Source organism: Mugil cephalus, chromosome 5 (genome assembly GCF_022458985.1).
Source record: "Mugil cephalus isolate CIBA_MC_2020 chromosome 5, CIBA_Mcephalus_1.1, whole genome shotgun sequence".
NCBI classification, from domain to species: domain Eukaryota; kingdom Metazoa; phylum Chordata; class Actinopteri; order Mugiliformes; family Mugilidae; genus Mugil; species Mugil cephalus.
In genome coordinates, this window is record NC_061774.1 from 26,852,549 (window position 1) to 26,873,305 (window position 20,757).

Consider the following 20,757-nt stretch of genomic DNA (forward strand, 5'->3'; position numbering starts at 1 on the left):
TCATTGAGCTTTGTTGTGTTTTGATTTGTTGTTTTGCTGGCTGTTCTCCCTCACACACACCATCAATCATTGTCTGATGCAACACAGACAACTCTTCATTGAAAAAGCTTCTTTGGTGCAGAACATTATGGAGCATTTAGAGCTTAGAGGGTTATATTTCCCAACAATTTAAAAAAAAAAAGATGCTGTATGAGAGAGATATTTATCTATGTATGATCAGGTCATGATCTAAGGTCATTATGACCACCTTCCTAATATTGTGTAGGTCTCCCCTGGGCCTCCAAAGCAGTTGTGATTCATGAGAGAATGGACCTAGACCTTCTGAGGGTGTCCTGTGGTGTTAGTGGGGGCCTTTGAGGGGAGGGGAGGGGCCTCTGTGGATCATCCCACAGATACTTGATCAGTTTGGGATCTAGTGAATTTGGAGGCCAGGTCAACACCTTGTGCTCTTATTCATGTTTTTTTGGAGTTGCTCCTAAAGTGTTGTTGTGTGTCTGTCTGTGTCAGGCTGCATCCTGCTGGGGATGGCTGCTGCCCTCATGGAGTGTCATTGCTAAGGGGTGGGGGGACCTGGTCTGGTCTAGGTGGGTGCTACATGTCACATCTACTTAAATGAATGCCAAGTCCAAAAATTAAGTTTCCCAGCAGAAAATTGGTCAAAAGATGGTTTAAATATTATTTACTTCTCCTGCGAGTGGTCATGATGTTGTGGTCCATATCTATGTGTTGCATTATACAGCAGTGATTTTTGTGAGCAGTGCAGAAACTGGAAAACATTGACCTTCCAACGAGGATGGGATTCGAACCCACGCGTGCAGAGCACAATGGATTAGCAGTCCATCGCCTTAACCTCTCGGCCACCTCGTCGTGTTAGTGGTGGACCCATGTGGACAACAACACTGGAGACGTCTTTGTTCATCTTCTTGTACTTGTAGCTGAATGAAATGATGTGTGTAGACGTCCTCTGGACAAAGTCCATATGTGTGGTAGTGTGGCCGAGCGGTCTAAGGCGCTGGATTAAGGCTCCAGTCTCTTCGGAGGCGTGGGTTCAAATCCCACCTCTGCCAAATCTTATAAGATGTTTTCTGTTGAACATCCTTCAGAATCATTAGATCATTGCCTTCATGGTTGTCTTCTTCTTCTCCGCGACAGCTGAGTACATCTGCCATACTATTGTCAAACCTGCACCAGCACATTTCACGCCCAGTCTAAACTTTATCATGAATGAATTAGAGATACTTAAAACACCTGTAATTTGACCCTTCTTCATGGCCCAGACTTGGAGCTGCTGAGATGATGTGAGCTCAAAACAGGAGGAGAACTACACCATCTACAATACCATGAAACAAAGCAAAAGCGTTTCATCACATTTCAGTTCCTTAGCTACTGCATTTTTATACAAAGCTTTTTTTTTCTCTGTGGCTTCCAGTCAATTCAGATTTTCAAATGTCTTTTGCTCGTTTAATCAAACAGGAACAGTAATTTGCGCCTTATTCAAAATGGCACATCAAACATTTTATTTTTTATTTTTCAGCAGTTTTTCAGGGGACAGATTACCGTTACCATGGTTAGATTCAGATTCACAAAGAACACACTGAATATAAGCTTTTGTTTTTTTTTTTGGTTACATAGCAACAGTCCATATCCCTGGAGTGACACGTTGTGGACTTTCAGGTTGGCGGAGGTGTTGGCCAATTTAGCACAGCTTGAAAAAGAATAATTGTGTAGCTGTGGCTGGTATTTACAGCCGGCTTTAACGGTGAAGTGTCTGGACACTAATGAGCTAAAGAGGAAAAAAGGACAGTCTGAGCGATGCCAAGCGTTTTCCCCCTGAGCTCCGGCTGTCATGGTTTAAACGTGTGGTTTTTTCCTCGTGGTTGTCCCCGGCGTGGTGTAACCAGGTGTTTGCGCCCACAGCAGAGAGATGTATGGTTTAGTCAGAGCTTAATTACGCAGCGCTCAGACCCGTGAGGATCAACCGTCCTCGGCCTCCTGGGGGAAGCAGGAAGACAGATGCGAGGCGCCACAGTCAATTAACCAACACTAATTGTCAGTCCCACCTAAAGACATCACTGCCGTTGAGTGGTGCTCTCAGCTTCTAATGCAAGTTGCTCGGCAAAATCAGGTCCCACTGTTCAATCAGGCTGGAAAAAAAAGGATGAGTTATAACCACCAGATCTGTGAAGAGGAAGTGTTCCTGGAGGCTGCAGAGAACGAGCAGGGTTTTCCTCCACCGCTCAATCGTTTCATTATCGTCTCTGGAGTCTCGCTGTGTTCAGCCTTTACTTTCAGTGTGAAGTGTGTTACCTCCAGGCTGCCTTTTAACGGAGCTCCGTCTGAACAGTTTTGTGAGGTGATCTAAAACAATTTTTTCGGACATAAAATGCTCTTGCAGCCAGAGCTCCATTAATAATCCCACATAACCTGAGAACAAGGACGCTGGTCTGCAGTGATGGTTAATTATGATGGAGAATCAGTTTGGCTCATGGGGATTTCTTTAAAGATGTGTCCTGATGTACTTTCTGATTCTTTCTTTGCAGTTTTATGCGTGGTAGATCCTCAGAAATGCTGTCTTCTCAGAGTAGATGATCACCGAAGGACCAGCAGTGAGTACGTTAATTAATCTTCTCTTAGTATGAACTCCTCAAAAAGGTTCTGGACACTGGTGAAGACAGGTTGATCATTCTCTTGAATATATCATTGGATTTTTGGGGACCAGTCCTGCAGATCCACCCTCTCCATAATTTAACCTCCTGAGATCCTACGTCCTCACACGGGGACATTAAGCTTTAGGTTAGTTTTAGCTTATTCTGCTTCATTTAGACCCGTTTTCGTCCTAAGGAGATGCTTTAGTCTGACGTCGCGGCAGCAAACTGTCAATGCACTAAAAAGTGTTAAAACATGATATCGGGCATTTCAGCGGATTGATTCTACAGGGGGGACAAAGTGGGCAAGGTACAAAACCTCATCAAATTTTACAGTTGAAACTTGTTTATTTATGATTATTAACTTTTCTAGTTTGATATGACAGTTTCTATCAATAGGAACGAGCTACAACGTTGCTAATTAGCAAGTGCTTCTTTGGGATTTCATTGTTTGCAGTTTTTTGAGCAGGGGAGAATAGTGTTTCTTCCATGTATTAATGTTGCACATTGGTGACTTTATTGTCATATACAGTGAAATAATCCTCTTGTCCACAAATACTAGGAGACATCATGAGATAAAACAATCCAGGCACACACCTAGACGCATCTGAATCATTTTATTCCACCTTTTGGACACTGATGTGGCAGTCACCTTCGATAACACCTCACAGCTCCGCGCAGCTGCTTAATCTGCCGTTACCTGTCAATCTGTATTCCCCCAGCGCGAAACAACAGACAGGCCATGGTATCAAGTCTGACAGATGATTATTTCATGCGAGCGGCGTTTTCAGCCAAGTCACCTCCAGAAAAGAAAGCTGCAGCAGCTCGGCCACGGCTCCGGATACCTGGAGACGAGCCACGCTGCCTGGAGGCTCAGAATGAGAATGTGCTCTCTGTATACTCAGCGTCCACCTCCATTAAACTGTCGCTTAGTATAATGGCCACCGTGCCCTTGCAGTGGATGTAAGCGCCCATTAAACGTGTGCAGACTGTTTCAGCTCATCCAAGCACATAAAAAAGTCTTTTTTTTTCATTACTATTTATTGTCCTATACTGAAATATCGATCTAGTCGATATCGTATACAAAATAAAAGTGCAGTAAAATGATAAACTGAAATGATGGTGTAATCTTTTTAGTATAAAGCGTTTTTTTCATATTGATCACAAACAAACAGCCCCAAACCACAGGGACATGTAAGGAAAGCGATTGCGGTCCAGATAGGTTCCAGTTTGGTTCATCATTTCAAACAGTTGTTTCAACAACTGGTTGTTTGGTCTGAGGAGGTTCTCAGTCATCCAGGTGAAGGTTTTCCCTAAAGTTTGGTTCCTCTGCCACGAAAACGTCACAAACTGATCAGAGTAAACCGACGAGGTGGCCGAGTGGTTAAGGCGATGGACTGCTAATCCATTGTGCTCTGCACGCGTGGGTTCGAATCCCATCCTCGTCGAAAGTTTTCCATTTTCTGCTAGTTTCTGTGTCCTTTCAGCCACAACATTATGACCACTGAATCACATTGACCATCTTGTGACAGTTCAGCTGGGAAGCTTTTGGACCTGGTGTTCATTCGTGTGGATGTTATTTACACATGTAGCACCCACAGAAACCAGACCAGACACCCCCCACCCCATAGCAATGACACACACAAAACCACTTTAGGAACAACTAAAAAAACATGAAGAACAGCACCAGGTGTTGACCTGGCCTCCACATTCACTAGATCCCAAACTGATCAAGTATCTGTGAGATGATCAAGAGAGACCCCTCCCCTCCACCTACAGGACCCAGAGCCCCCACACTAACAACATTCTGCTGTCAGACACCACAGGACACCATCAGAAAGGTCTGTTTCAGAGGCACAAGGGGACATACACAATGTTAAGAAGGTGGTCATAATGTTATGCCTGACCAGTGTACATCCAATGGCGGATAGTCACTGGATGTATCTGACCCTCACATACCTGTAGATACTGATACACAAACTGCAGTCACATCATTATGAAACCAGGTACTGGACTTTTAAACCAACATCTAGTGTGCTGTGACTGGACCCCAATTCTTCTTAAATACATTTTTTATTAAATAACTGTACAACCCTGAACAACAAAGTATAATAAGTTCTCCACCCTCAGGTGTCCTCCATATTCGAAATGGTGTTTTATCAGGTTGTTCGTATCCTCCGTCTTCACCAAAATAATCGTGCTCCATTTTATTTATTTACTCGTACCAGCAGGCGTTTAGTTCAGCCATACTTTTGAGCATTTTGGTGGCAGCAGGAGAAGCTTTACCACCATACAAATGACTGTTTTTGGACCAATCGCATGGTGCATTGAATCGAAGAACGCTCACGGTGATTAGCTGCAAACAAAACCATAGAAACAGAACAAGTGACAGGGGCAGATTCGATACCACACGGTACTGGGTTGTTTCGGCCGACACCTAAAAAGGTACCCAGCCCTTCTTCAGGCTTCTGCATCAATTTGATGCCATTGCTATGGCAACAGCCCAGATCCTACACAGGCCCTAACCCTGTAGCCTGGCATGCTGCGATTGGTCCTCTTGGTAGCAGCGTGTTTCCACTTAAGCTTTGTCCGTCTGCTTCTCCATCTCTGCAAAATTCGACTTGAAGACTTTAAGAGTTAAGAGTCTACCAGAGGGAGTGTCCTGAGTGAGCGGGGTCCCTACGGATCTTTATGGTTCATCAGAAGAGACGACTCGAGTAGATCTTGTCCAGATGTGGAAGTGGGGAGCCTACGATCCACTCGGCCGTATATATTTCCATATGACTGAGGAGGCTGAGGAGACACAAACATTTGTGTGACTCGTCTTTTGGCAAAAGTTTCAGTTGCCATTGTTGAAAATGAAGCTTATAGTGCAGGTGTGAACACACACAAGACGCATTGAGTTTCACTGATCAGATCTCAGTCCATATGTGGAGGCATCTGGGGCACCTTTCATTCTTTGGTCCTGTGAATGAGTCCTGGGTCACATTTTAATTTCAACTGACACTGACTCCTTCAGTTTCTGACGTGACCTCCTTCATCCCCTTGAATTACAGATACGTTACTGTGTATATCCACCTTTCATTTACCGTTATCACCACACAAACCATATCAGCGCAAACAAAGTCTCTGATGATTCGTAGTGAAAAGAACATGGAGCCGAGGCTTCAAGAGCTCAGTGTTTCATCCTCCCTCTTACAGGAATAATTGTTTCCTGTCAAAACATTTCACTCGGCAGAGTCTTCTATTTTAGTCTGACAGACAGCGTGTTTCCAGCTAGGTGTGCCTATCACATATTCAAATTTAAATGTTCTCCCCATGCGCTGATGCCCTGCACCCGTCCTTCGCGTCGGAGTAGGACAAACCTCAGCAGGAAGAAGGAGGGCGTAATGAGGTGTTTTACCGAGTTCATTCTGCGAAACGAGAAAACAGCGTGAAGCCTTAACTCCACGTGATGTTTTCAGGTGGAAAGAAAAGTAAAGAGAAACAAAGACAGATTAGTTGTGACGGTATTGTAGCTGTTGTTATTATTGTTATTGTCAGCATTGCCCCATAAAATCTCTGTGGTCAGTGTGTCAGCGGAAGGAATTTCAGTAGAACAGGTGAATAGAGTTTCCTCTCAAGATTTCAAGGTTTTTATTGTTAATACATGAATCTGAAACTGAAGCACACCAGATGTTTAAAAGTCCAGTACCTGGTTTCATAATGATGTGACTGCAGTTTGTGTATCAGTATCTACAGGTATGTGAGGGTGTGGTCTGGTTTAAGTGGGAGCTACATATCCAGGTAACATCCACACGAATCCAGAAGCTTCTCAGCTGAATTGTCAGAAGATGCTCAGTGTGATTCAGTGGTCATAATGTTGTGGCTGAGTTACATGATACAGTAGTTTTTTTTTTTTGGTGACTGAGTTACAAACTAGAAAACTTCCGACGAGGATGGGATTCGAACCCACGCGTGCAGAGCACAATGGATTAGCAGTCCATCGCCTTAACCACTCGGCCACCTCGTCTATTATTCAGGTTTTGTTTGTGACATTTTGTCGGCAGAGGAACCAAACTTTAGAATTCAGTAATTTGAAGACTTTCAACATGTATTTGTGTAAAAATCTTTTGCATGAGGAGGAGTGGTGACATTTAAACAACTTATTATTTTCTACTCACATGATTAATACTGAATGAAGTAAAAAAAAGGATGAAGTGCTCAGTCGGTTTTAAGGATTCTGGTATTAAACATTTTTAAACCATAGGAGGAACTATTGGCCTTGTAACTGAGTCATGATTCTGAATGTGCTTAGAAACTCTATGTGTTGTATTATGTTGTTTCATGGTGCCGCTATCTTTCCCTGTATCTCTGAGGTTTGTAGTATCACTGGAGATATGATTTTACTAAATGCATCAAGGTCCTGCGTTCGTGCACAGAAACTCTGTTTGCTGCTTAGAATCTTTTCCAGGGAAAGTGGTGAACGTGAGATCTGGTAAACGTGCGATCGACATCATCCCAGTTCATTCGTTCAGAAACACTCGGGGTGTTTCATGCTCTGCGTGGTTTTTGACTCATCCCTCGTCTCCACCGTTCAGCTGGTGGATGTTAAGAAAGAGAATAACAGAAAGGAATAGCTGACATTTACTCAGAAAGTAAAAACATTTACGAGTTTGCAGAACTCTTCCACAGTCAGTCCAGTGCACTCGCTTACGCGCTGCGATCGTGTCCTTATTTGGCCAAATCCTCAGCCTTCATCTTTTAATGCCTCCCCGTTCTGCCTGATCCTCGGCGGGAGACGGGCAGAGGCTTTGTGGGTATGGATCACGCCTGGTGGGACAGCTGGGTAATCGCTTTCAATTCATCATTTCAAATCACAACTCTGTCCAAATGGAATGACGTTGTCTCTTCTCTGCCATGTTTTCACTTTTTATCTTCCATCCTCCTCTTTGGTTTGGAAGTTAATAGTTGTTTCTGAGCTGAATAGCAGATGTTCATGGTGCTGGGAGGGAAGAGTCGAGGTGAGAAATGTCCTTTGTCTTGCGTAAGTAAGAGTGTAGATCTAGGTGATATAGATGTGTTGTCCTTTGATGATGCTGATGATGCTGTTGATGACAGCAGGTTAACTTCTGTTGTCCCCTAATTCAGATGTTAGTGTGTGTTTGTCAATGATGATGCTACATCATCATGTTCTGAACTGTTACAGTAAATTAAATATGTGTAATACTGATTCTCACAACTTAAATTAGGACAAATTAAGAACCTATGCATGTTTTCATCATCCCACTTTGTTCCATGTGACCCTTTTTTCTTTAGTTGTTCCTGCATTTTGTTCTTTATGCATCTTCTGACACATGACACGTCAGTTAATTCTGCAGAACTAACACTATTTCTATAATGTTAAACTAAATTTAGACTATTTAAGTTCCACAAATTGTAAATGGAACAGAGAACTTGAACCAACTCATGAGTTTTTTACTAGAATTATTTACAGTGATGAAATCCACAAGACCACACGAGGCCGAAATTTATAAAAAAAATATAACTGTTTAATTTTAAATGTAGAAAAAACTACACTATTAATCACAGTTTGACACAATGGTGTTTGGTTCTGTTTTGTTTTTACCATATAACACATGAAAACATAAATTGCACCATAACAGCATTTCAACGTATGTATGAGGGAAAACTACTGTCTGAACGACTGATTTAATGCAACAAAAACTAATCAGAAGACACAATCCCCCATATTTGACTTGAATTAAAATGTCATTTGAGTTGTTACTTGATACTTGATCAGTTATTTTTGCTGTGAAATCTTTCAACGTCAGTGTTTTTGAGGTTCCGATGGAAAACACTTTGGATGATGGATGTTTTCCTGATTGTCATTAAGAAGAAAACATAGTTTTAATGTAACACATGGTTTTATAGGATTCAAATTAAACACTGCAGAGGTACTTTTTCAGGAATGATTCTGAAGGACTTCCTCATAAAAATAAAGTCAATATGTGCAGGAGAGGATTGTGCTTCTGGGTTGTTTTTTATGGCTGTGTTTCTTTTTTAAGTTTTTATTTATGAACAAGATCTGCTGAGTGGTGTAAGTCTCCATTATTTTTCTTGTAACACTATTAAGTGGAATGGCAGCAGTTCAGCAGCTGGAAATTGTTCCAACTAAACTGGAACCAAAGCTTCTCTTGCTAAAAAGAACAGTGAGAAGTATTTTCTTCTCAGCTCCAGGAAGTCATTCATTACCCTTGTTTCGCAAACTTGGCATAGTTAATATTTATCAAATCAACAAACTCCAAATTGCTCAATTTGTATTTGGTTCATTAAACAAAACATTTACCCCATTTTTCTTCTTCTTTATAGCCAACAATCAATTTGATAATTATTCGACCTGAACAGTTTTCCATCCTCATCCGCCCAATCAAGTACCACATCATCACAGCTTCGTTTAGCATCCAGACGTCCCAGGATATGGAGTTAACTGCATACACGCATTTCAACAAAATCAATTGCTTAATGTTATTGTACTTCCATTATTGTCGCAAATAAATGAAATGGAATCTCCTTCCATAGAGTGAAACAGGCTTCGGAGCCTGAGCGTCTAACGTCCCATCTTTAGTCGTCTCACTCTGTTTTATTAAGGCAGAAGATAGAAAACAACCAAATATGTTTCCAAAAAGCTGCCGCTACTGACTGACTACGAGCCTATCACTATGACGACAGAGCCTGGACTTTAAATTGGATCTGCATGGGGTGTTTACTCTGCATGGATGTTTAAAGACCTCGGGAGGTGGAGAGGGGAGGCTGCCAGATTAGAGGGGTTTACCGTGTCCTCCGGGAGTCCACATGAGTCATGAATTATTGGGGAAACAAAGCTGCAGGTTAATAAAGGGAAGAAAGGGTGAGGCAGATTTCACGTAGAAGAAGAAAAGCCGTCGTCTCTCGGCTGCATAAAGATATTGAACTGCTTTCTTTGGAAATGTGCAGTTGTTTCCACTGAGATCCCGACACACTCGTCCTCCTGAAGCTTGGTTTAATCTTGAATAACAGATCTAAGCAAAGCCACATCGTACAACATGTCACACTGCAGCCAAGGCTAAGGAGCTACAGAGTAAACCTGACGTAGACGCTTAAATCCTGCACTTTGTGCTTAATACCCACAAACAAACTGTCAAGCTTGGTTTTATCTGATGGAATCTCACCGGACTATCAGACCAAACTGCTTCCAAGTCAATCACATTCGACTGGACCCGTGTGTGCAGCTGTTCTTTAGTTCAAAATGTTGTGTTTTCACATAATCGTAAAAAATTTGACACATTCTGATCTGTACTTATTTAAAAGAAAACACATAACTTGTTAACAAGCTTTAGACTTTTGCACTTTTGCACAGATCAAGGTTTGTTGCTTCAGTCTGATCCAGACTCTGCTCAAGTCCCTTCAGGGCCCAAATCCATTAGAAACCAAAACACAACCAAGGTACAGCATGAAGGTTAAAGAAACACAACTGGGCTTGTAGAGTTTGTTGATGATGTTCATCCAAGTAGCTTCTTCAGTTCTAAAGGACTGACGGGGAGTTGGTGTTAACGTGGAAAGAAAATCCCTTCTCCTTGGTTAGGCTAGAAGTCGGTCTAACTTCACAGGTGGTGACCCAAAGTCAGTTCAGCACACATGGTCCATCATCTAAATGTGGCTAAATTTGCATATTCTGAGCCCTAAACACCCTGAGACCCAGGTCATATCTGGAAATAGTCAACAGGCCAGAATGTCACCAAATACCTGCAACTTCACTGATTTTGCCTCGGTATCTGGTCGCTTTTCTTCTGTTTTTCCATTTTCCATCATCAGTTAAACCTCCCTGTCATCTGCTCATGTTCTGTTTATACTGTTTACATGTAACCATCCAAAATGACAACAGGGGTGCGTTTGATTCATGTGACTGACAAAGACCGATAGAGATACGTCCTCAGTGTCACGTTCTTGGAAACTGTTACTGTTGCAAAAAGACTGGATTTCAGAAATTAGCGAATGATCCCAGTGATAACGGGGAATTAGCTCAAATGGTAGAGCGCTCGCTTAGCATGCGAGAGGTAGTGGGATCGATGCCCACATTCTCCAATAGGTTTTCCAGTTTTTGAAGAGACGTTAATGGAACAAAAAGGGTAAAAATAGAAAAAGGGTCAGTGAAGTTTCATGATCTAAATTAAATTAATTGCAGGAACCTTTCCAATTAAGTCCATATGATGAAGTGTTTGATGAAGCACAGCCTGGTTGAGTTTGTGTAACGAAGCGCGCGAGTAGTAAAATACCTCAACAGTTTTACTACGTTCTCATGTACAATCAGCTCCGTTTACGACGACGTTGGCATTTGACCTTTTCTGCTGTAATGGTCCAGTTTACACATGCGCCATCATACATCAAACACTGATAACTGAGCACCAGGCGCTGTCTCTCTCCAGCAGAGGCTGGTTTTGGTTTTAGGGGCGCACTCTCAAACTATAGAGGGTTTTCATCAGAAGAACTGGCTTTTTAAAAACCCAACTTTCCTTTGCTACTTGGTAGCATTGTGACCGTAATAGTTTATTATGTCTATGGATCCGTTGCAGGAACAAACCATTTCATGCAGAATCATGGGGGTGGTTGATTAGCGGATATTTAACTTTTCCCTCCAAACATATCACTTATTTTACTACCATATTTTATTACTGTATTAAAAGATATTATCTTTTATGATGATGGTTTAATAATAATAATACACAGAGGTTTGAATCCAATGAACGGCCATTATCAAAGCAGAAGAAGGAACAACTCCAAAAGTAAAGTCAGCCATCTCCTTGGTTTGCAGGTGATCAGTCGTCGCGTTGCCTTAAGGGACAGCTCCACACATACATTTTCCAGACACTTCCAACCAAGCGTTGTGTTTTTTTTTTGCTTTTTTTTATTTAATCTGACTTTAATATCTTTACCCAGCTCAGGCTACGTCCCCTCAGGGTTCGCCACTGGTGAAATTAGACCGTCAGCCACGGCCGAGCGTTTCCAATTTCATTTTCAGATGAGTTCACGCGATTTATTTGAAAGCGCGACAGTATCGAAGGCCTTACATGGGAATTTTCTCTCCTTTTATCTGCATAGTTAATGAGGTGTTCAGTACTCAAAGGGTTTGAGGAAAGTGACGGATTCATTAAATTGAGGGAGTTGGGGTCAATGTGAGTGGAATATTAAATCCAGTACAATGAGAAGAAAAGTCTCTAAAGCTCCTGGTTATGAAGTGAGGTGCATTCAAAGTGGGAGTGCAGGTACCTGAAGCACCCGGTCTAACATTTTAATTAGGAATGATTTGTGCAAACTGCAGAAAGGTTAGAAATCTTTACTGGTTAGTTTATCATATTGAAATGAGGCTGTTTCTCCTCAGGAGTCAGTACAGTGGACGATACTGTACATATTAATGGGTTTGAACTTTTTTTTCCTGCTGTTTGCTTCAATGCTTTTATTAAATGTGGCAAAGATCAAACATATCTCACTTTTAGCTCTGGTTTGGTCTCCACCAACTCCTGCCAGATGTTGCACTTCATGCATGTTTTTCTGACTGTTTTTTGTCTTTTTTTGTCATTTTATTTTACCTCTTATTAACTTTTTCATGAAACCCAGTTTGTGGCTGAAATAAAATAAAATTTCTGCCACTAATGCAAAGAACGTTGTTCATCACAGTATCTTTTTTAACCTCTTTCGACTGTTTGTTTGTAATATTGACAGTAATTGATTGGAGTAATTGGAGTAATTGATCCAATATTGGCAGAGTTGGTCCTCCATATTGGTGTGGCGTGTGTTCATAGGGCTATGAAGACACATCCTCAATGCCATGTTTCTCCAAACTGTTCCCTTTGCTCGAGAGACTGGATTTGTGAAATAAGCACACAAGTTTTGTGTAAGGGGAATAAGCTCAAATGGTAGAGCGCTCGCTTAGCATGCGAGAGGTAGTGGGATCGATGCCCACATTCTCCAACAGACTTTACACTTTTTGAAGACGATTTCATTGCGCTGCAGCCCAAAAAATCACAAGCAAAGTACCAAAACATCTTAATATTCAATGCAAGTACTCACCAGTAAATACAGAAACATGTTGCAACAATCATAAACAGCAACTGAAATGTTTCCAGGGGACCCCAGAGGTTACACCTGCTCCACATCCTCATGGAGGATCGTGATGGTGAGGACAGTAGACGGAGTGATTGGAGTCTCGCTGCCTCCTGTTCAGGAATTCTTCCATAACCGGTGTAAGAACAGAGGATGTAACATCATCAGAGACTCCGCTCAGCCTCTCAGTGAACTCTCTGAATCGCTGCGATCAGGCAAACGGTGCCGGAGCATCAAGAGCAGGACCAACAGATGGCTGCATCAGTTTCCTCCCACAAGCTGTTACACTGCTGAACTACTGGTCTGACCCAAGAACTACTTCACATATTTTAACTGAAGTCTTTTGGTATTTTCAGCCAGTACGTTTACATGCACATGAAAAATGTTAATTATTGCCTTAATCCGACTTTAACTGGACAATTTAACCTCCTCAAACAACTAATATCTCCTTATCCGACTAAGACACCCAGATAATTAGTGATGTGCAGCTCAATACAGAAAACTTTATGCTGCAAAATCAATTCTCAAATCAAAATATTGATAGTCATTTGAGGTGTATATCATTATGTATATCATTAACAGGAACACAGTGGAAAGTAACTAAACTATTGAGTTTTGGCAACTCAACAAACCTTGTGAAACAAACTCAGGTTAAACCACAACACAGAATATGAGACGTTTATGATGAGGACAGAAGAGGAGAGAACAGGGTCACAATTAAGATTCATTTTTATAGTAGTTCTTAATAGTTAAACAATAATTTATTTGAGTGTTCGTATCATTTTACCTTTTTTTTCTTAGTCTTTTACCTGTTTTGCTAAATCTGCACAGATCTCAGAAAGAAATGCAATTTCATGACAATAAAGCTTGATTTGATTTGATTTGATTTGATTTGATTTGATTTGATTTGATTTGATTTGAGAAATGGTTCCTCTAAATTCAACACCAAATACCAATTTTAATCAATCTTTAGTGAGCTCCTTACTGTGGAAAATAAAACCTCAGTGCCTGCTGCCACCAAGTCTTACTATCTATCTATCTATCTATCTATCTATCTATCTATCTATCTATCTATCTATCTATCTATCTATCTATCTATCTATCTATCTATCTATGACGTGGCTGACTCCGTGACTCCGTCTTCACAGATGAGCCCAAATATGAATTTTAAAGTTGACCAAGGTCACAGTTTCTCTCATTCTTCTCTGGGAGTGAAACATCTCGATGTTCTTCTCCGCTGTGTTTTAGTCATTGAAAGGGCATTCACACATGGGGGTGCCCCAGAGGGCAATTAATTGTCTGTGTGTTTCCACTGAAAGGGCATCCAGTAGCTCTTCAGTGTGTTGAACTTAGAGGAAGCCTAACTGGCATTTTGGTCCCTCATTCTCTGTCACTAAACAGAAATTAGGAAGTAGGAAATGAATCCTCTGGAGTCGATGGACGCACCGATGCGTCCGAATCCCATGACCAGTTTAAAACGACGTCGTAGCGTCACCGAGTCTCTGTTTCAACTTCTGCAGAAAGTGCAAACTTCAGCCTATACACCAGTGTTTAAATGGTGTTGATGGGCCAAGTAAAACTAGACTTATTATAAATAATTCACACCACACTTTTTCCTCATGTAGGCGTCTGATGAACGGAGAAACAGTGAAAAGGAAGAAAAACCAAAAATTAAGCCCCTTTCCTATTGGTAGAAAAATACATCCCATCAACCAATCAGGAAATGATGTATCAGTGGTTGCTAAGGGAGACGGGAAAGTTGTGGGAGTGAAGTTATAAAAATGGTTCATTAAACATGTTTTCACTGTGAAAACAGGAAAACTGTGGATAAATTAGAGATCGTAGCTATTTCCACTGAAAGTCTTCCATGAGTTTGACACCTGTGACCTAACGTATGTTGGTTCGGTCTCATTATAAAGAGTGAGCGGTGCCTGTATCATCCGTTCTCGTGTTACATCCCACACACAGCTGATTTGCTGTGATGGATGTGGATTTGCTGTGAGAGATGAGAGCGCGTCGCGGTGGGATATATACGCATCCTTCATACCCAGCACACAGCGACCTTCCACGTCTCCGGGAATGACGTCCCCATCTCATCCCTCTCAGCGGCACACGACACAGGCAGCGCGTCGTCCTTTCTCTTCAGCGGTGACAGCAGATTATTTCCCGCGTGCGTCCGCGTGTCACCGAAGGTCTTTTTGCAGCCGAATAAATACAGTAGTGATGGATTCGTTTGACGGAGCGTTTACAAAGAACGTGTTTTCGCAAAGTCCACACGATTAAAAGGAAACAAACACGCGAACGTCGTTATCGACAGAACGCGGCGGAAACGCCCACGTGTCGTAAGAAATACGCTCGACACGCGAGAACAAAGCAAACCCCGACAAATACAGCTGTGTCTCAGATAATTTAAGTCTCATCTTGGAGGATGATTAATCACTAAACTGATTTTCTGGTAATGTCCTTGGGTTCAGTGTTTTCCTGATGAGGTGTGGATTAACATGAGCCAATGTGAGAGAGGCCTTTAGCTGCTTAGAAGTTCCTCTGGTTCCTCTGGTTCCTCTCCCACTATGATGGAGTGATGTTTGTTGGTGGACCACTCCTGTGGAGGGGAACAGTCGTCTTCAGTCTGTCTGACTCTCTGTGGATTATTTGTGGCTTCAAAACTCTGTAGAGATGGTTTTGTACAACAACAACTGTTTTTCCTTTACACTTTTACAGCAGGATTAGGGATTGGTACCGATACTGTGTGTGAACGTTAACATAGCCGCTACTGCTCCCGTTCCTGCTGCTGGTCGTCCTGCACCAGATGCACCGGTTCCTTAGCATCCGGTGCAGGACGACCAGGTTCTGCAACAGCTTTTTCCCCATTTGCCATAAGACTGTTAAACTAGACTCTGCTCCACACTGTTGAAATTCTGCACATAACTGAACACACTTTGTCCTCGTCATATCTCTGCACTGATATGTTGCACTGTTAAACAAGTTAAACATTTTTTGCACTATGACACATGTCACCCTGTGCATCTACATCGCTGCTGCACTTTAGATTGGTGTTTATATTTTGTATTTTTACCTTATTTTATTTTATTGGTGTTGGAGGGTCGACTCAAGAAGCTGTAAATCTAAATACTTTAAATCACAAGAGATGACAAATGTAAATGTTAAAAATTCATAACTGAAAGTGACTTCCTCTTTACCAGATATGGACAAACTCACCCATGCACTCAAACCCACAGGGGACAACAGTCTGCTTCTGTAGCTGTCCTTGTATTTCTACATCTGCTTTAACCACACACGTAGGCTGAGTAATTATCGTCAGTGCCGGCTCGTTTTATGTTTTATCTTTTATTATCAGCTGACAGGTAACAGTGGGTGTTAAAATGAGCTTTAAATGGGCCGTAATTACCCAAACACTGGATTCTCATTATTCACACTGAGGTTTGCTCTAAAATAAGATTTTAGACTGCGGCAGGAAAAGAGGTCAGCTGCTATTTTAAAAGGACTGACGGCATAAAAGCATTTAAAATATATGAAGATGTAACAGAGAGAACTGCAGAGGAGGGATGGGGGGGGGGGGGGGGGGGGTCACATGTGAGTCGAGCACATGTACGTGATGCATCGACGTCTGAACGGAGCGTCGCTCATTGATGAGGTCCCATAGATTAACCTGTGACAGACGGTGATTGATGATGAGAGGAGCGTGGACGGACACATGACATGAGGCGTCATACGTGACCCCCCCAACCCCCCAATGAATATTTATCACTCAGGCATTGATTTGGCCTCAGGACAATTTCCATGAAGTTGACTGTGATGGCCGTCAGCTCTGACAATACTCTACATGATGGCATCGACCTATTGTAAACTGCGTACATATACACTCACTTGCCACTTTATTAGGTACACCTGCTCAATTGCTTGTTAACACAAATAGCTAATCACATGGCTGCAATTCAATTCAATGTATTCATGTAGAGGTGATCAAGACAACTTGCTGAACAACTTGCAAGTATCAGAATGAGGAAGAATCGGGATTTAAGTGACTTTGAACGTGGTCTGGTTGTTGGTCTGAGTATTTCAGAAACTGCTGATCTACTGGGATTTTCACTCACAACCATCTCCAGGGTTTAACAGAGAATGGTCTGAAAAAGAGAAATTATCCAGTGAGCAGCAGTTGTTGATGTGAGAGGTCAGAGGAGAATGGTCAGACTGGTTGAAGATGATAGAAAGGCAACAGTAACTCAAATAACCACTGGTTCCAACCAAGGAATGCAGAATACCATCTCTGAACGCACAACACGTCCAACCTTGAAGAAGATGGGCTACAGCAGCAGAAGACCACACCGGGGGCCACTCCTGTCAGCTAAGAACAGGAAACTGAGACTACAGTTCACACAGACTCACCAACACTGGACAATAGAAGACTGGAAAAACGTTGCCTGGTCTGACAAGTCTCGATTTCAGGGTCAGAATTTAAACAACATGAAAGCATGGATCCATCCTGCCTTGTACCAGTGGTTCAGGCTGGTGGTGGTGGTGTAATGGTGGTGAGTTCACTGTCCTCCAATGGCCTCCACAGTCTCCAGATCTCAATCCAATATTTCACCTTTAGGATGTGGTGGAACAGGAGATTCTCATCATAGATGTTCAGCCGACAACTCTGCTTCAACTGTGTGATACTATCATGTCAATATTGTTTTCTGTTTCCCGGGGCCCGTATTCATCAAACTTCTTAGAATCACTCCTAAGGACATTGTTAAGAGTTGAGTTATCAGTAAAAAAACAATCGTTTACACCTGAAACGAGGTCAGTTTTAGTCCATGAATGTTTTTCCAAAAGCAGAGAAAAGTGAGTTTTTGCTCTTTACACACAAACTCAAAGTCATTTGTTAAGTTGTCAGAGTTTTAGGTGGAAACACTTTTCTAAAATCTCCTTTCATGTACGTCGAACCTAATAAATGTAATTTATTGCTTAACGCTGTTTGGAGACGTCTCTCAGGTTCACACCTCCGGTTTCCTGCAGAACCCACGAAGGAGAACACATTAAGTAAAGTATGTGTTCTTAATAATTATCTAACACATGCAGAGAGGAGCTGTCAGAGTTTTAAATAACTTCAATGGAATATTTTCCTCAATAAGATAAACCAATCAGCCACAACATTATGACCACCTGGAAACACAGTCGTACCATCTCTTATTGACAGGAATATTTAAAAAGTGAGCTTACACAGTAAATGTGAATATTACACCTCCACAGTTATTTATAAACTTGTCTTCCATAAATCTTTCAGCAGCTTTCTTCTTCTGAATCAGTGTCCCACTACGCCCCCCTCCCTCTGTGTGTGCACCACACCCCCCCATACAAGGGCACGTCGAGCATCCAAACCCACTGAACCAAACAGCCATCTGGCTCCATCTAATCCGCATCAGCCACGGACCAATCCGGTGCCATTTACACAGATGTACAACGGTCCAGATCAGATGAGGAAACCAAACAACATGTCGGGGTCATTTCACAGGGAAACATGGCTGTGTTGGGGGGGGGCGGCCTCCGGGGCACAGATGTCAGGTTGTGACTGGAAGGTCATGACTTCAATACCCAGATCCACCGGAGAAAAGTCCCAAAGACATGGAGCTCAGAAAGTGAGGAACTGAGGAACAAACAGTAGCTGAATAAAGAACGAACTGGACGGACAAAAACAATAAAGATGCTGCACTTGCACTGGAATAAACACTATAAAAGGGCTCATTAGTTTAAAGAAAAAGGTAGTGTTTTAATCCTAAAGTTCTGATTTTTGAATCGAATAAGTTGTGAAACTAGTAACAATCGTTATTTATCCAAGAAGTTGTTTTGTTAATAATCAGAATTTAGAAAATCAAGCAGGAGGTTTGCAGCGAAAGGCACCGAATCACTTGGATTCATTAGTGCTAATTTCTGCGTTTGACTAGAATCCACTGATTGAAATAATGTTTCAACCCAAATTATGTATTTCCATAAATTGGGAGTCTTTTTTTTTTAACTCTTTGGCAGAAAGAAAATCATGAGGAGAAAAGAATCACACACACAGAAGCTGGAAAAAGAAAATAGCAGCAAAAGGCTGAAAAGGTTGTTGGAGTATTTTAGGCAGCGTTTGTCTTCATGAGTGACGTGAGGATGATGAGACGTGAAGGTGAAGTAATAACGCGGCCTCAGTGCTGCTGTCAGGAGGAGGGAAGAGTCCAGATTGATGACGATGTCCCAGAGAGGTTTCTGACGTTCACATGGAGCCACGTTCAAGGACCCGCCAGGAATCATGGGACACGGCTGCAAAGAACGAGGATTTACAATCAATAAAATAAAGACAAGTTAAATAATAACAAGAGCTTTAATAGATCTGAGAACAAATACAAATATTTTATCTGTCTTTACCATAGACTGTATATAATGATGGATGGAGGAACTGCTCCTTTAAAGTGAAGGCAAACAGAACAGAGCTGTATGTTAGAGAGAGTGATTGGTTCTGAGCTGGTCACGTGTTTAATGGGCGCCATGTTGGATCCATATTCACCCATAGAGAAGTGGCAATAACAGAGAATAAAGTTGGATTAAAAGTTAAAATATGCCACAGTGCTCAGGCTACGGCTCCAGCACAGGATCAGGAAAACACGGAGGAAACTCCACCGTTTCCCCAGTGAACAAAAACAGAGAAAGTTATGGAGCAGAAGATTAAAAGGAAGAACTGGACGTCAGCTGGTTTCTCTCTATTATGTGATGAGGTAAATGTCAATGTCTCTCTTTGACGTTTGTTAAGATTTTATATAGAAAAATAAAGTCAGACCATCATTAATGTGAACCTTGATCTCAAAAACACCCAACACTGCTTTACACATGAATGTAGTTTGAAGTTAACCTAGCCTTATGCTAGCTAGTTATCTAAAGGCTTAGAGAAATAGCAGCTAGCGTCATATATACTGTGAAACCCATGTGTTCATTTAATTCATGTCCATGTAGATAAACACATTTAACTGACACGTAACTTTAGCTCAGTTACTACTAAGTTGTCATGGCTAGCATGCTAATGCTATAGTGATGATACTAAATAACAGTAAAACTAGCTTAATTTTCACTATTTATTTTTGAGTATTTCTAATTTTCAACCTTTTAACAGTGATGGATGAACACGGAGACTGAGGAGAAGGTAAACACAGCTCCATGACTGATGAGGTGATTGGGCTACAAAGCATTTTACAGCTCATTTAAGATATTTAAAGGAAGTAGACGCTGGGATATTTAAGTGAGGACCTTTTACACATTGACAGACATTGGTAATAACATTTATAGACCTGTTAATGGTGTAAATAAGACATTTATTTAAACATCCGCCCCCATAGGGTTACACTGTAGAATCTAACCTCTGATGATTTGAGTTGGACAGACTCTAATATATGACGAGACCAAAGCCAGTAAACTCCACATCTTCCAGTAAGCTCCACCCCCTCTATGTTAGTGGGCCTGGGTCTTTACACTGAGAACATGCTCCAATGTTTCTTCTAATTTGAGATTATGACTTGAAGAGAAACTTTGTGAAATCAGTTTGCAAATATGTGAGTAAAGTTAAAGAATATAACGTTATCGAATCTCTTTGTAGCTTTGTTGTTGACGTTCAAGATTCTGCTTCCTAGTCCACAGGCGTAGATGTTTGAGAGAAGTGGATGTGGGACTATGAGGGCAAACGTTGGTTTGCCTGAGGTTCCTTGAGCAGCATTAAAGCCACCGAGCTGCTCCCCGGTGGCTGCATGTGTCCCGGCTTTTAGCTCTCTGCCCTTTTTGTTTGAGTGAGTGGACGGTTTAAAAGCAGAAAAAGGATAATTAAATGAATTCAGTGTAGCAGCAGCCGGCCTTGAACAACCTTCCAAAGAAAAAAAAAAAAAAGATCTAAAATAAAAACCTCAGGCTGCAACTCTGAGATATTAATGACGGAGACGACATCTGGTCCCGAGTCTCCACAACA

General features: G+C 41.7%; 5 non-coding genes across 5 annotated transcripts; 3 read left to right on the forward strand and 2 right to left on the reverse strand.

Moving 5' to 3' along the window:
* Positions 1-785: 785 nt before the first annotated feature.
* On the reverse strand, positions 786-867 carry trnas-gcu. Its single transcript has one exon. It is a non-coding gene; the product is annotated as a tRNA-Ser (tRNA).
* Positions 868-985: 118 nt separating this feature from the next.
* On the forward strand, positions 986-1,067 carry trnal-aag. Its single transcript has one exon. It is a non-coding gene; the product is annotated as a tRNA-Leu (tRNA).
* Positions 1,068-4,011: 2,944 nt separating this feature from the next.
* On the forward strand, positions 4,012-4,093 carry trnas-gcu. Its single transcript has one exon. It is a non-coding gene; the product is annotated as a tRNA-Ser (tRNA).
* A 2,482-nt stretch (positions 4,094-6,575) lies between these two features.
* On the reverse strand, positions 6,576-6,657 carry trnas-gcu. The gene has a single exon. It is a non-coding gene; the product is annotated as a tRNA-Ser (tRNA).
* A 4,018-nt stretch (positions 6,658-10,675) lies between these two features.
* trnaa-agc lies at positions 10,676-10,748 on the forward strand. Its single transcript has one exon. It is a non-coding gene; the product is annotated as a tRNA-Ala (tRNA).
* The last annotated feature ends 10,009 nt before the right edge of the window (positions 10,749-20,757 follow it).